Here is a 17345-nt window from a genome sequence, read left to right as displayed (position 1 = left end):
AATTCCAACGAGTCTCTTGAGACTTTTCTTCACTCGGTTGTTATTATTCAGCGCTCACATGATAACTCTCTGGTATGCCAAATCACCCAAAATACTTGTACCCTTGCCATAAAGATGCTTCCCATGCATAATAAGAATGTGAGTCATAATCAGACAAATTGTATTGCATAAAAGTCTATGACGCGTTGACCGTCGCGAATCCCAAAGGTTCCCACAGTGGTTAATAAGACAGACTAAATATACACACATAGCAAATTCACCTTGTAAGAATATCCATTTTGTAAAAGTATACGGTCAAAATTATGCACTAAACATTTGGGATTTGCCAGACTGAATAAACTCGCCTTTCTTTTAGACTTCATGACCAAACCGATTTCCTGACTTTTTCCTCGCGTCGAAATACGTAGCATGGAACAGTGCAAGTGGTTGTTCTCTCTCTCGTAGAATGAATTTACGAACGTCTGTATGTGCAGTGGAAGGCTGGCGTTAAGTATAACACGCAATAAAATCAAAGTTACTCGCTCTTCCTCTCTCTCTCTTTCACACATTCTGCAAATCTTTATTCCTGACCTGGTTTCCTAAAATAGGATAAGTGAACTGCATCCAACAACTCTGCTGAATTTCAAAACACGAGGTCATTGGCGTCGAATAAGGACGAACGTGTATGCACAACAACGCTAAGGCTGAGGAGTGGGTGGTGCGGCGCGATCACACGCTTTTATCTCTCGTAACACATTTTTGTCATTCTCGTCATCCAGCAGCAGCATACCCCGAGGGTGTTCAATAGACCATCCTGTGTCCACCCGTACATATTGGTTTGGTGGTCTCTCTTTGCGCCTACGTTTGGAGGAAAGCTGGTCCGCTGAAAGCTTTGCTTTGGCGTTTTTGCACGAGTTGGTCCCACTTAATTCTTACCATTAAAAGAGAAGCAATAGATTAAGTTGGCAGTTGGCAGAGTACTGGCGTGGAACCAACTATTACACACAACCAGCCACGGATGAATTCTCTGCACGAACATGTCGATTTTAGCCATAGCTCACAACCCACCGCTCGCTCCTGCCCTATTCCATGACCACAGCCAAAAAATCTTGGCCACCCAATGCAAAAACATTGTGGATTTCACAGTTGACTGAGTTGGAAGAAGAATAAATTGCAGAAAATGTATGGTGCTATCGATTTCGGTAATTGGATCATTGAAACATTCTTCTGCGTGGATCCAGAGGCTGACCACAATAAATGATGTTTCATTGGTAGGCAAATTTCCGGACGCTTTCTCCCTCCACAACCGGTGACGGTAAAAACACAATTACCTGGACATATTACGCAATAAATTTAAACGGTTACCTACTCAAACAGTGTTGTATAAAGAGCACGTGCATACGAAACGTGTGCGAAACTATTGCTTATACAGATATGTGCACAACCTTGGCTAAATAATTGGTTATAACATCTGCACAATGTCCACATGACAGGATTATTTTTTATACTTTATATTACATAATAATTCTAATTTGTGCGTATCATGTCTCCCCTGAAACTCTGATCTCAATGGAGCAAAATTATTAAATTAGTCTGCATTAAAGCGAAAATTAAAAAGCAGCCCAAACACCGAGGTCATTGTGTGAAACTTCTCTATTTAATGGAGCAGCGATATCTACAACTTTCCAAGCAAACTTTCACTTCTTTTGATGTCTAGAAAATTCTCGCAAAAGAAAATCACGTTAAAATTCACCAAACAAAATCCGTCCCTTTCACGTAAAGGACGATGAATGGGGAAAAATTCAAAGTGATACCAGAGCAGCAGTAAAAAAACCATGAAAGAAATGCGAGTGTAGTTTGGACGACCTCGACGGAAAGCAACCAAGCCAGGACGACACGCTGCTCCAAGTCGTACTTGCTTTTACTTACGTGCATTAGTATCGTCGTGGTAAGAGGGAAAGCAGAAAAACGACGACTGTGAGAGTCGAAAAGCACTACGTACATCGGAAAGGCGTGCGACGACGGTGGACTTTTGACTTGAGGGAGAAATTAAATTTGGATAGTTCAAATTCGACTGGATGAAACCTTGTTGAAACTTTTGCAAATGGAATATAAATTTATAAATCAAGTTAACCTAACCACATCCCACACACTCGGCAAACATTTTACAGTTCCAATTTCTAACTTTACGGCCTTCTGCACTTGAGGCTTTGTTATGTGCAAAAGCAAAAGTTATTGCTTTGTGTCACGTCGTGTCGGTCGGTTGTTTGTGGAACCATGCTAAGAAACATTCAAGAAGTGTGTTCCTCCCTCCGCTTCTACTCCCCATTCAATTATTTCCTCAATATTTTCATTTCCTCAAACTTCGACTCCCCTTCTAATTCAATCACATAGTTGAATTAAAACTTTGCTCCTCGCCGGCTGCTTCAAACGCCGAGTCGTTGTTGCAGGCACAAAATATCCTTTCATCCTCTGCTGTTCGGCGTTGTTGTGGGTATCCCTTGTATTTGGTATGCTTTCCCATCAAAGGGAAAGTTGTATGTTTGTATGCATATACATACACTTATCTAATACATACGCGTGTGCATGTGCCTCAAGAATTCTCACTCCACAACAACGGTTGCATCCAGTTGTCATCAACATGCATTCATCTCACCAACCACTTATTGTGCATGGATATGCACTTGCTTACGTTCCGCTACGACTATTCAAGTGTGATCAAATGCAGGGTGAAATCTGGAAAGTTTCTGATTTTGATTTTGACATGATTTAAATCAGATGCGCTGAACATGACAATATGATTCAATCCAAGTAGTTGAATGCTTATTGTCAGCTTGCTTGATGTGAGGTCAACTTCAAAGCTAAATTGCATTTGGAATTTCCAAATTCAAATGCACAATGAAATCTCTCGTCAAAAACGGCGTTATGGGAGCGTATGTATCATAAAAGTCATCATCAAAGCTCAGACACGAGCATAACAAATCAAACATAACAAAACTCGCGGATTATTGGCCAATTTTTCCATTATGTAAAAGTGGAATTTGTTTTGCCGGAATTTCATTGATTTGCTGCAACGAGGAGCTCATCGAGGAGCAACTTAATGTACCAAAAGAATGACTTAAGACATTTGAATAATTTTTGTGGGTCATTTATTTTATTTTCTGGTGCTGCTCTGGATCGCTGTGTGTGTGTGGACTGTGTGGAGCATCGAAATGTATACAGATCAGAATTTGTGGTGGTGGTGTGACTGAATTAGAATTCATTTGAAAGGGTTCATGGAAGGCCATGCAATACTTGTCGACGCTGAAGCCCAGTACAAAGTACTTAAATTCAGGTAGGACCACCACCACCGCAGAATTTTAGCACATACTGAATCAAAATCAAAACATGGACTACCACGAGTCGTCGTCGTCGTAGGCGACATCGTAATTTTGGCATCAACCGAACGTAAAGCTGGATTCAATCTCAAAAATATTTACTTAATCAATTCCACTATTCAAATTAGAACCTCCTCGATGTTTCGAAAGCACGCTAGGCTACGTCAAATGTAACTTGATAATGCTGCCTCTGGAACGAACAGCGTACATACGTCGCATACATTTATCCGTACGTGCATGCACAGCAGTTCACTTGGTGCAAAGGTGTCGCAGACTCTACATACATTTTAGACGGAAAGAATTACAATTTTTTATTTTATTTCGATGTGACGAGACTTGTTCATGATGGACATAAAAATAAATATAAGATCAATATTTAAACTTGGTGTCCATTTTTACCAAACGGATATGCATACGGGACGAACCAGAACATGAAACTGGAAGCAAATGAATACATAATTCTCGTCTTGTTCAATCCTATTACTTGTCATGTTGTCGAGATGTTGCTAGTTTCATCTTCTTGAGGGTTGGATGTCATCGGTCAATCTTAATGAGAGTGAAGAGGAATTAATTACTAATTTGATATAGCAAAATATAATCTGAATGACAGACCCGACTTTCCTGACTACAAATGCACACAGGATCCGAGCAATTTGGTCCCTAATGTATTTATGCATGGTACGGAACTGGTGAGATTGACAGCCCGAACCATCCGAATAGAATGAATACGGAACCACCATGATCAACTTTCTTTCTACGGGATGCATACGCCGTGGGGAAAGGAATACGAAATGCGAATGCGAAAGTGAAAGTCGGTGGAAGGAGAGCAGGAATACATTGGGATTAGGAAAGCGGAAAAACCGTGAGTGTACCAACAATCTCCTCATCCCTTCACTTGTTACATATGACATTGAGGAGGAGTTGAATACACAACATTTGATGTGAAATTAGGTATTGCCCAATTTTCTCCATTGTAAACATCTCCTTTCACTCGAGGTTCGAAGTTCAACTTCTAAATTCAAAGATGCGATTCATGTGCAAAATAGTGTGATTTCTCGAGACAGCTGGGCTTTCTCCTTGCCCCACGATTTGCATAAACGTGGTGGAAAATTAATGGAAGATTTCCTTTCATTCTCTGATTCACTCTGGAGCACTCCTCTGGAGAGACAAAGAGAGTGGAAGGGCTCAGAATTAGGCAGACATGGCCAATTCCTTGGCATGGAGAGGGAAAAAGAAAGTCAGAGAGACGAAGAGAAATCTGCCCTTCGGCGTTCACAGTTCTCTCTCCGATGACGAATGGACGAAAGTCAGCCTGAACTTATAATTATTTTGTAAAATGTACATTTCAGTACTCTTCCCCGTCCACCAAACAAAGAAAAGACACCGATTGTACTCCTCTCTTCATGCATACGTAATCTGCACATCCGTAATATTCTAATGCAGCGGGATGATAGGTATGCATAATTCAGTCCTAAAAATACAGAGCGAATTTTATAGGCTAAACTTTCTTTTATCCCCGCTCCTAATTTCTTAACTCACTTGGCGGAAAATTGGTAATTAGTCCATGGTTAATTTTTCCTGAACTTAATCTGTGCTCTCCGTACATACGTTCCCACATATTTGCGCCATTCGTGCTTGTTCGATATTATTAATTTTCGAATGAAAGCGCACATTATTCAAGTGAAAAGATGGACCTGAATTACTCCCACATATATTATTATATATTATTCACATATAGCGGTGATATCTAATAAGTCAGTGAGGGAAGTTTCTCATCTACAGCAAAAACTAATAAGTTTTCAACTAAACTCATTTTTCAAGTTATAGTCCTCCGCTTGGCAGTTAGAATAGCATAATTGAATTTCTTCCTTTTCTCTGGAATTAATTCAATTTATCGCTCTATTGGTTTCAGCTTTACATAATGTACAGATTTTGCGCAGGCTAAATAGTGCTCTCTCTGGCGTCTATTGTTCTCCTCTAAGAATTGGAATTGTTGAAATGTCTTACGTATCAGGGATTTGTTCAAGCTGTAACAAATAGCCTTGAAGGATTCTCCCATATTGTACGCCACTCATTACGTTCTGGTAAACGTATTGATTTACTATCTCACCCACCCACCCACGAATCCCACAAATTAATAGCGTGGATTTGGGCATTACTTCCTCCGCTGCGTCATTCAATGATTTCCTCCTCTGGTTATTTTAACATCGAGTAAATATGCCATCGTTTTGGAGATGCAATATCGTCCTCCAGTTATAAATAGCTCTGGGAGATGCAATAACTTCGATGCATTTATGTAATTTTTTAACATTCAGCATCAATTTTCTCGTATGATTTTGAATGAAGCAAGTCCACAGCCTCCTTGCAAGCGATGTTGTGTGTAGGAGTCAATTTTATTATGGGCGTGAGCGGCAATGGCACGGTAAACCTTGGTTCAAGTTGCGGGGGAAATTTATGCGAATGCAGCGACAAAGAATCCAAGGCGTCATCATCATTTGCTTGTTTATTGCGGAGAGAAAATCATCAGCAAAAATTTCAGTCATGTGCATTTCAGAGAACTTATCATCATCATCATCGTGTTGCTCGTTTGTTGGACCAATTTCTTCCACAGCCTCAATTAAAGTCAATCCAATGTCAAGAAGGTTTAAATATATGATTGATATATGTGCATGTGGATACGTACGTACGTATTTATGTTCGTGGTGTTTTTTATCCGGTAAATATATCTGCGGCACATAACTTCTTGCGATGCGATATGAGAGTTTTTCGGGACGTGAATGCTCATCCGGTTGACTTAACCACGAAACGGGATGTTTATGCACAAGTTTGATACAAATGGGAAGAGAGATACATGAAGTATAAAAGAAAAATAACAAAAAGTCGTTCACGAAGAAATATAGCAATGTGTGCATTGAACATGCCTGGAATTTCTTACATGAATTTGGAAGTGTTCTCCCCACTAATTTTCAGAATGTTCTCTGAAAACAGGGAAAATCCCATTTTTTCCAATTTTTTTGCTGCACTGAAGGTGGTCAATATTGAAATTACTTGTTTAATTATTTGATTTCTATGATTATCATGTATAAAAAGTATGATTTTAACTTGATAAGGTGGACATGATGTAAATTGACTGATTTGAGTAACATTATCGTTCATGTTTATCATTATTAATAATTTTTAGTTTAATATCTGTCCCTATTGAAAAAAATTTTCAGTATTTTTTCAAAGTGTTCTCCCCGCATTGCGGTTTGGTGGGGTAAGAAATTCCAGGCATGGCATTGAATTGTGGATTTTACGGCTCAAGGAAATTCTGTCGAGTAAACTACATTAATATGAACATGGGACCACAGAATAATTGAATGTAGATTACTCAGTGGGGTGCTGGCTGAGTAAACTGAATTTTATAATCATGCGGGAATAGTCATGCAGATTGGTGGATGGATGGATATCAAGTATGCACGTCGTACATTCAAGTAAATAAGTGGTTTAGAATCTAAATCGAATGCAAGAAATTTCGAGCAAAAAATGCTTACGCAAGTCGTTTGAAATGAATACACGAAGGTATTCGGTAGCCGTGGACTCGCACACAATGGGCAAGAAGTTGCGATAAGGACGATAATCATGGTCAATCCCACATAACACGTTCATTGTTCCCCATCTTCCTCGAAAGTTGACGCGTGCACTATGCAGCGAATCTTTCAAACGAGTAATTATTGCTTCTTGGAATCATTGTCATGATTAACATGACAGCGTCTATTTCCAGACATTTTTTTGTCACCCAAACAGCTAATCCACATATGGAGTCTGAAACAAGGGATGAGCACACGTGGTTCAGAGCTGATCCCAATATTCGACTTTTTTATGATGCTCGTATTCTAATAACGACCAATATGCATTTGTTTGAGCCTGACAAGGAATCATATAGCGTGTAAACCTGCGAAGGATGATCCGGATAAAGTGCTATTTTTATGTTTTTTTTCTGTTTGCTCACGCCACTCATCTCTCCTTGGGCAAACTTATTATCGCGTATAGTTTTCTGGTTTTATTGATATCACTGTTTGCTTTAATTTGTAACGCTGGTTGTAACAAGTTGAAAGGTCAGGAGGATAATTGGCGTGGGCCTTTATGCAGCAAAGTAAATAAACACTTTCAGCTCTATGTACTCTGTTCATTGAAACCTTTCTATGCCTGATTCCCCTGAAAATTGGACCATTATGTCATTATACTTAGGATTAGTCACTTGGTGAAATACATGAAATCTGATAGTTGTGAAAACTGATATATAAAAACTTAAATATGAGGCTATACAAACTAGGAGTAAATCACTTGAATGACGCTGAAAATTTAATGTTGAACCTTGAGACCTTCGTTCTTCCATGTACATATTTTCCATATGGGTGTCTAAGACTTTTCGTCCACGTAAATAAAATATCTCAAATCTTTTGGAATTTATATTTATCGAATTATCAAGTAAGTGACTAGACTCCGGTTGAGTCGGTCAATTTTCAATCGCAATATCTTATTCATTGCAATTCTCGCCTTCAGTAGTTGATCGTTCATTGGATGGCGTTTGTCGAACTGTGTGACGACGCTATCACGCGTTCTCACCTCCGAATTATGCAGTTTACGAGAACAGGAAGTACATTTATATGCAAACACTTTACTGACCACCGAACAAAACAGAATAACGTAGACTACGCTATTCATGCATGGCACATCCGATAATGCACGAGCGCTCCCCTGAGGTATAAAATGGTTGTTTGAAATGTCATAAATGTCAGAAATGCGATCGGTCTTTGGAAATTATATGCCGCTGATCCCTATCAGAAATCACTGCAGCATATGCAATGTTGTTAAACTCGTGGAGGTTTTGATGTGGTGTGACTTAGGTACGTACGTCTAGTGCTCGGGCAGTTGCACATACGCAATTCTCAGAAAACCAAACAACATACTTATTGCTCTCGCATTCTTGATGCTGGTCTGGTGGAATTAGTAATTTGATTGGAAACTACTATTTCAGTTAATATTGTGCTGCTGGGAAATCAGGTAATTATGATTGACGTCAAACACTTACGATTAAACCTGTTTCTTTGCTCTCAACGCTCTTCAAACGTACCTCCCGGTTAAGCGTGGTGCCATTTCTTGTACCCAAATATGTAATATCAATTGCTCAAGTTTACTCATCCATGTTAAATTACATGTGTAGCAGAGGGTTGCATTATGCATGCATAGTAATCCAAACCCTTGGGATCGAGATTTACAAGAGAGATGCAAGTGCTCAGGGTTAATCCAGACTGGAATTACTTATTCTGGTTCCATACCTTGTCCATAGTCGCCGATTTTGTGTCCAGACTGACTGAGCAAACGATGCGATGAAGCTACATTACCAAATATTATACGAATGAACTATAAAATATGCACCTCGAGCGTGTGGGGACTTTCTGCAAATGTGTCCAGTGACAATAATTTCCATAATTCCAAGTAAGTGGGGATTTTCTTACCTCGGCGGAGGCCCCGATGCGTCTACCTAATTTTTTTAGTTTTGAATATTATTGCTCAAAAAAGGAGGTGAAGTCAAGGGCATGGTTTCATTGTGTGACCGTTGTTTCGCCAATCCTCGGAATAATCCATTTAAAATAAATCCAAGGAGAAATCTAGACGAGGACGTTGGGACAAGGGTGAACCGAGATGATGAAATAATGGTGAAAAATGCATAAAAGTGTATGTTAGGATGAGCATGATTGCAATATTAACTGCTACGCGATAACACTTAAGTAGGACTACATGCGTACTTAATAAATCCACAAAATAAATATCTGACCAAAAAAGTGAGCACTCAAATGGACGACCATTTAGCAAACCATTTTGGGAATAACAAACAACCAAACAATTATTGTTCTGGCTTCTGAATGCACGTAAACAATGTTCGTTTCGTGTAATTTAATGACAATTGCATGCATATAAACACGTAACAGACACACGATGCATGTTGTGCATACATTCAGGATGACGTGGTAAATAGCGAGAAAATTTTGTCTGTCACCTCTGACGTGGATCGATATAAATATTCTGTTTTGAATCAATATGAACACGGCTTTCCTAAATAAAAACAATTATTGTACAGTAAATTAGCGTATGCTCGCTTTGAAGACTTGTTTTATTAGGCAACAAAGTCGGCAGTCATCTTTCCGACGTGGAGGAGGAATGACGTTGCATCTGCGACTGCCATTCTCGTTTTGCCAAAAATAACTCGCAATCGAAATGTGATGAGTTATTGCGGAATCTTATTTTAGTTTTCCTCGTCGACAAAGACAAAGTTTTCTACTTAAGCTATCAGATTCCGTGAGGCTCGATGCGCTCGGAGATTTGCTTGTCACTTGATCTACAACCAACCATGAAATTTTGTCCCATCCCGTGTCGACTATCGGGTTTCTCACGTGTTTTGTATTCAGGAAAAAAACGAAACAGCAAACAAAGTGAGATTCAGCAACTCTCGAGGGTATTTCGCTCACGGAAAGGAGGAAAACTTAAAATATTGTAAATATTGGGATTGTTTCCGGAATTGATTGCCTGTTTGATATGGTAGAATTTCCTCGGGTGGAGCATACCCACACACGTATTTAGAATATCATGTCAAGCCATTTACTTATCCTGGGTGGGTCATCAAATTTGAATTCAGTCAGCTATCTGAGTCTGCATTTCTCAACAAATCTGATATGAAATGCCCAGCAGGTTTTCCTCCTCAGCTTCTCTCATGCTTCTCTCATGACGTGGCTGATGAATTACAAATTTATATGCAGAATAGAGTTTCTCTCAGTAAATTGACATCAATTCATATGCATTTAGCTCATGGATTTCCGTTTCCTTTGAATCCTGCCCTACCGTCACGGCACGTTATTCAAAGTTGAGATGCACCTGGGCAACGAGGTTTGTGACTGGTTGACGATTCATACGCCAACAGGAGCTGAGATAAAACATGAGAAGAATCGCATTATGTTAATGTAATGTGGAAGAAAAGTGGCTGGCTTCTCCTTCATTCTCGTTACTATTTGAATGCCAGAGAAGGAGAAATCTGGTGGAAATGGGCATGGATAATGATATTAAGAAAATATCTCCAATTTCTCTCTCTCTCTCTCCATCGTCTGCAGGGAGAGACGACTCTGGCTGCTTTCACCACCCGTCCATCCGCCGAGCGAGTGAAGAGGAGAGCGTTTCAAAAAGTTGATCGTTAGCTCTTAGCTTTGTTCTTGTCTTGGATGGTTATATCATCACATTTGTTCGATATTGTTTGGTGACTGCTGCTCTGGGATGCAGGGAAGCCATGCAGGATTGAATGGGATGGAAGATTTAAAGGGGCAAGGCGACGACTCCTTAGATATGACATGAACAAACACCAGAAATCAATTTGCATCAGATACGAAGAAAATAGTGAAAGTTTGTCTTCGCTTAAAATAAACATTATGGGCAAACATTGGATTGGTATAAAATCTGGTCGTCATCGTCGTCGTCGGGGAAATGAGACTACTTACCACTTATTGCACCACCAATGCTACCAGATCCCAGAGAGATAATACCTCTCCTCTCCTTCCTACCACTGGCAGCCTCTCTACCACAACTTTATCATCAGTACTGCACTCGTGGTTCTCAAATGCTGAAAGTATTGCGAATAAAAGTGTGAAAGTTTTTGAAATGGGAACCAGCAGGTTCTCGTGTACAAGGCGAATCACAAACAAATGCGCGAGTATGCTGGTGGTGACTGTCGAAACGAAATAAGACTTTGACACCAGAGAAAGTTGTTTTCCCTCCAAGAATAAGTGACTTATCTGGAAAATGGGAAATGTTCTCTGTCACAAGAGCTCTCCTTTTACATGCATATATTGCTTTCTTTGAGTTTTCTACTCAGAATAAATTGGATGGACGGCACAGTCAACAGTACGCGCGATGACTTGGCCAAATCATGACCCATCCATGAACCCTTGACCAGATCCATGCATTACGCTACACATTCATTTCTGTACAGACCCATTTCCATCCGACTACAGGCATGTACACACTCGATCTCGTCCTCTTCATCATCAAAGTCTTTTATTTCTGCTGAAGTTTCAAAAACATGGACTGCACTCTTACACACAGCGATTCCATTTGTGTCTGGAACCAGCTGTCAACAGTGCGGTTGGGGAAATTCATTTCGCTCTTCGTTTTTTGATTCCTCGTTTCTACCAACGGCTGGCAAAGTGTAGGGAAATCGGAAACCAACATTTGACATGTATGTAGGTATGTGCGTACGTATCTGCAGATAAGTCACGAAACGAAGACAGCGAGTTGGGCAGAGAGAGAGAAGATATAAAAAGCTCAAGAAATGAACAAATGTCCAGTGGGAATTGGTCGAGTATTCATCCATCTCACAAAGTATAGATATTTTCAACCAACCCCTTTCTCCGCCACCTAACTTCTCTCTCTTCTGCTTCCTTTTAGCTCAAAATGGCCCTTCTTCCTCCTCCAGCCTCGGCATCAAAGCCCCATCCAGTTCACATTCTATATTATAGTTTCATTTAACTGCCAACCTCTTGGCTCAACTTGTTCGATTTCAGCTCGATGCGAGTCGAATTTTATTGTATTTTCAACCGGCCAGTATTGGGCTCGTTGGATGGGGCACTTATCGTATGCGTCTCACATCTCCCACATCCAGTGCATCCTTTACCTACAAAAATGAATGATCAGTCGGATCATATCCAACACGCATATACCGTCGGCATCCGCTTATTCCGATACACGTTTCTCAATTGGTTGAACAGGAAGGAGAAAGTAGAACAGACTTTTCCCCAGAAAGTGCACCTCCTGCCAACCTCTATTTCAAATTCGTTTCCACCTCGTGCATCAACCCGAGTGGGTTAATTTACTTACTGAATAATACGCGAGTTTGGAATCTCCTCCAGTAGAACAAGAGCTGGATGAATTTTCATTTCGTGGCGTGTGAAAGTGAAGTAAAATCAAGGAAACCGAAAAACAATCGGTAGTACATACAAAGCGAGAGAAACACAGGGCTGGCAGGGGTTCGTTTCGTATAATAAATATGTCCAGAATATAAATACACGTATGTACGTACACGGTGGTTGTTGTAAAGTACGGGCTCTAAGGTGGCCAAAAGTGATGCATTTTGAGTCATTGTGAAAGTCCGACACGCAAAAATCACAGGGAAAGGATTGAGCAGAGGACGAATCAATATTTCAAGTCCGTTTGATAGTCAGGTGTAGCAGGACCTTAATTATTGAGTACAATGGTTCAACACCAGAATTACGTGGCCCACTCGCATTCACAAACAATCGACAAAGGAGAAAACAAAGAGTAGCCAGAGGACTATTAATAGTTGAACACATGCAACCACGTCAGGCCTGCTGGTGGGATTTGTGGGCACAAAACGGTTCTCATCGCGTAAACCCTTTTTGATTCGAAATTGTTATTACCATCTACTCCACCGCCGCTCAAACTGCATGTATGCATGAGGTGTATAATTTCCGCACCCCTTATGCAATTCCCATCTGTGTGAGCCAAAGTTGTCCACGCATATAATTCGGTGGAAATAAAATTGCCCAGTGTCTACAAAATGCAATTTGTGCACTTGAGCACGTGTCCATTTCGACATTATACGGTGAAGCAACTCTGTGTGCCGATACTTGACAGAGTGACGAGCGGAATGGTGAGAGCAAAGCCGAGATTTCTTCTTCGACGCTGCTGACGACAATATAAAGATCCTTTCATGTGTACAAAAAGAGGGAGTGAAGAAGTTGAGTCTGTGGACGTTGAATAAGTTGGCAAAGTAAAACCAAACTAAGCTCATCAACTGACTGCTTGACTCTCACTACTGCTCGTTGTCGTGAAACTGGTTGTGTAGTGTGGCAGGAAAGTAGCCAACCCTATTCATGTACCCCAAATGACACAAGTCGGTTAAAACTAAAACTCACGAGGAAGGAGCAGCCCAGAGAGTTCCTACACTTTTTAGCTCCGCACTCCAGACTGCAATCACTCAAAACTTTCTCCAGTCAACTTTTACTAGACTCAAAGTTTCCGCTTAATGCGGGCGAAATCATGAGAACCGTAGTTTGGGGGGAGTGCATTGCTATACACGTTCCTCCCCACACGGCTCCAACTCCAACGGTTAAAACATGAACTGAATAACAATAATTTCCTGTCTATTTCAAATCTCAAAGTCCTTATTGATTGCACCTTTTACATGAGAACCAATTTGTACACATGCACCCTTAATCTCCTCACATTCATCTAATTGTAAGGATTGGTTGCTACTCGGTTACATCATTCATCGTACTACGACATTCCTCCTTTAAGCATTTTTTTGACAAATCTGCATCAGGGCTGGAACGCAGTGGTGGTTGTCCGCATAGCAGGCTGAGTGACAGTCTGGTTACATGACTGATAGAGAGAGAGAACTCAATCTGTGAGGCTGCAGTTGTCGGTGACAGGCACAGCGTGAGGTTTTTGTAATATCGTTAACTGCCACAGATAATGACATCCAGCCCTATTCGTGTCATGACGTGAGGTAGAATTTCACCTGCTTTCCCCCGTTTTTTTACCCCCTGCTCCACTTTGAGGACTTTGTTCAATACTTTCCTTTCGCTCGCTCACTCCGATTCGATGGATAAAATAAATTCGATACGCTGGATATTTTTGTGTAATTGCTACCTGATCCAAAAATAATGCCATTATCTTGATTACTCTCTCTCGTAACTTTATAACTCTGCTTTTACTTCAGTTCAAGTGGGCGAAATGTACGGAACGGCGTAGTAACGACGGTTTGGAATTAGAATCGGATGAGATTTTCCATGTTTTATGTAATCACTATACTCTGTCATTTCTTACCTCATCAGAATGGATTGCTACTGATTTGACCATTTTCTGTTATCTCCTCTCCTGGTAATCCATCCGTCAATGAACTAAACCTAAATTTGATCGTCATATTTATCTCGGCATTTATTTTTATGCGCTCAAGTGGCTTAGTCACATCTATAAATAGGCGGGTTTGACGGCACACGGAATGAGTACACACTTCAATGATATCGAAATGACAAGCGGACTACTAAAAACATTCGACATTTTTTTCATGCACTTTGAATATACTCCAATTTCCATGTGGGAGCGACGTCTCTGGCGACGAAATGACTTGAGCTGTGTGGCAACGAATCTTCATTTGGAAATTTTATATGTTGTGATTGTTTGTTATTTTTGTATTTTGATACACAAAGTAATCTACGCCAAGAATTTCATCATCACCATCGCGGTATCGAAGACATCATTTTTTCAGCCGTCGTGTGATGATGTTCATGCAAATGAGGAAACAGACTAGTCAACAAAAATCACGTTCTTCCCGTACGTCATCATAACCGAAGCTACATATTTTGTAACAGGAGACACATAACGTCCGTCGTCGATCGAGGCATAGTTTGCAGGATGGCCTATGATTTTATGACATGTTCTACAACCTTGTCCCAGTAGTAATGCTGATCCAGCAAATTTTTTGAAAATTCACATGCCCAAGCTCTTGCGACACGATTTTCCAATAGCGTCCGTGTATGTGTGTGTCCATGTGTCCACGTATGCGAGGTGCTGCACGTTCTTGAAGTGACATGGAGCAGGTGGGAGGCATGAATACTAATTTTTTCGGCCGACAGGTTTTGCTTTTATGGAAATTTCCCCAGAAATAATGTAAACGTGCCAGTCTGATGACGAACAATCAATCAATAAGCCAGCAGCATTATAAATAAACAAAAAGCAGGTCAATCAACGACCCTTATTCGATACATTTTAGTTCGCTTATTGCGTATTGCACAATGCTACGGTTTAAATTAATATTCAAAATTATTATTATTAGCAATCACATGATTATTTTATTTGATAACGCTGTTCACTCATCAAAATAGGGTCATTATGTACATGAGCTAAGTACATACGCATTTATTTTGTTCCTTGAACAACAGTTGGTGCATGCAATCGATATGCTCGATGTATGCCACCTATCAAAAGTATATACAGTGAACACAGGATACGATTGACCAATATTAATGCGAAATTCTCGATATGTTAAATGCTTACGGGGGCGTTACTTGATAATTGCTAACACTTATCCGATGGGAAATTAAAAATACGACGACAAATAAGAGTCGATAATATTGACAATTGTCGTACATCGCCCGAAAGAGGTTAAATACAAGTTTAGACTCATTGTCTTGACATTTACTTATGTAAGAGTTCGAAGCAGTGTTTTGTGAGATAAGGGACATAACACTGCAAGACTGCAGAAACCCTTATGAATCCGAAATGAGATGGTGCGTAGCATGCCACTTAGCGATCTGTTTATGATAACAACTCTAACAACAGCAAGGTAATTATGGATGATTAATTGGTGTAATTAATTCATGAGACAAAGATCGAACTGAAACCTGAATTTATGCTTAAACGCTGCAGAGTCCAAGTATTGCATAAGATCAAAAGTGCTAGTTCTGCCCTCCTGATAACCCACCGCTCTTGGTTGACTCTACCGAAATGGAGAGAGATGAAACGGGCATAAATTTGAAGGAAAATTCCACACGGGTTGGCAAATGCGAAATCGATGCCACATCAAGTAACGATCAACATATCATGTAACGTCCGTAATTGAGCTTCATTAGCCATGCACATTCTCCGTACATTTGGTGGGTGGGTAGGTCGTCCGGCTGTGTGCCCTTTATTTCCTTCCTCCTCCGCATATATTAAACCCAGGTCATCCAGTCAGCCTCCTTCTTGGATGTGATGACGTTGCCAAATTCCTCTGACGACTGCGGAATGTCATGAATGCAAACTGTCTGTGCTCCATCATTAATCTGAGTATTTATCACAGGTCACCAGCCAAGCAATCACCGAAAGGAAGACATTTATGTATGATGTATCTCTCTCTGCATCATTTCCTGCCGTCTCCTGATCGGAAAAGTCATTTGCCCAACTGTTTCCCCAGCTTTTGTTCCAGGTCTTCACTCTCTGCATCATAATCAGTCAACTTTGATGTGAGACTGTCTCACTCCTCAGTGCATATGTAACTATCCCAAGGAACAGTTAACAGCAAAATAGGGCCAATATATTTTGTTTCGTCTTTCATCTCTACGTAGCTTGGTCCACTTCATTTCCTCGCCTAATGAATAAAAATATAGTCAGATTTATGTCTGCTCCGTCAAATTCTGAGCAAGAGGAGAGCCGGCCTGCAGCTTTTCTTTCTTAAAGCAGCCACGCAAAGTAGATTACTGCGAGGGGAGTTGACTTTCTCTCTTTCGCGTTGCTGGTTGGGGAGGAGGGTGGAGAAAGTCGTCGTCCTTTCCTTTTCTTCTTCATGCATCATTTACCTCTGTTCCCCTGGGCCAACAGTTCCTCTCTCATTTTTATTCATAATGATGTTTCTCAAGGGGAAGTAAATTAAGCACGAGAATTACCATATAAATTCTATTAGTGTATTATGCCTATCAGTTCTGCTCGTCGTCCCGCTTCGTTGGTTGACTTTGGCTTGTTCACTTTTTTATATTTATCAACGACTGGATTTAAGTTGGGTAAGCTACTTATCTTTAGTAAGTTGGAGGACCTACCTGTAACCGATGGATGGACAAAATGCGATAATGCTGTGTGAAGAAGTTGTCTCGCCTCCTCCATTTTCATCCATTATTGCTTTTGTATGTTTCCGACGACGACGGCGACGACGACGACTGAGTGGTTAAGTGTTCAATTTTGAGCAGCTTTGAAGGAATATATTTCCCCGCAGGGATATCAAAGACAGATTACTCGCTGCCAGTATTGCCTTCTTCTTGTAGTGCCATTATCCGGCTGCGATGGACGCTGTGTCGATGACATGATGCGTTCCGTTCTGTCGTGAGTCAACAAGAATAAATATTTGGTTTGCTCCTTCGCACTCTGTTCGTCACAGAGAGGAAAGCGACTCGAGGAAATAAGGGGTGT

The 17345-nt window shown here is 40.5% G+C and overlaps 1 protein-coding gene across 2 annotated transcripts in view; it reads left to right on the top strand.

Annotated features, from left to right (window-relative positions):
* LOC110845342 (C-Maf-inducing protein) overlaps positions 1–17345 on the top strand; it is a 67771-nt gene that overhangs the window by 4275 nt on the left and 46151 nt on the right. The window lies entirely within an intron of this gene.

This window comes from Folsomia candida, unplaced genomic scaffold (genome assembly GCF_002217175.1).
Source record: "Folsomia candida strain VU population unplaced genomic scaffold, ASM221717v1 Fcan01_Sc001, whole genome shotgun sequence".
Taxonomy (NCBI): Eukaryota; Metazoa; Arthropoda; class Collembola; order Entomobryomorpha; family Isotomidae; genus Folsomia; species Folsomia candida.
This window is presented reverse-complemented; position numbering and strand designations above follow the sequence as displayed.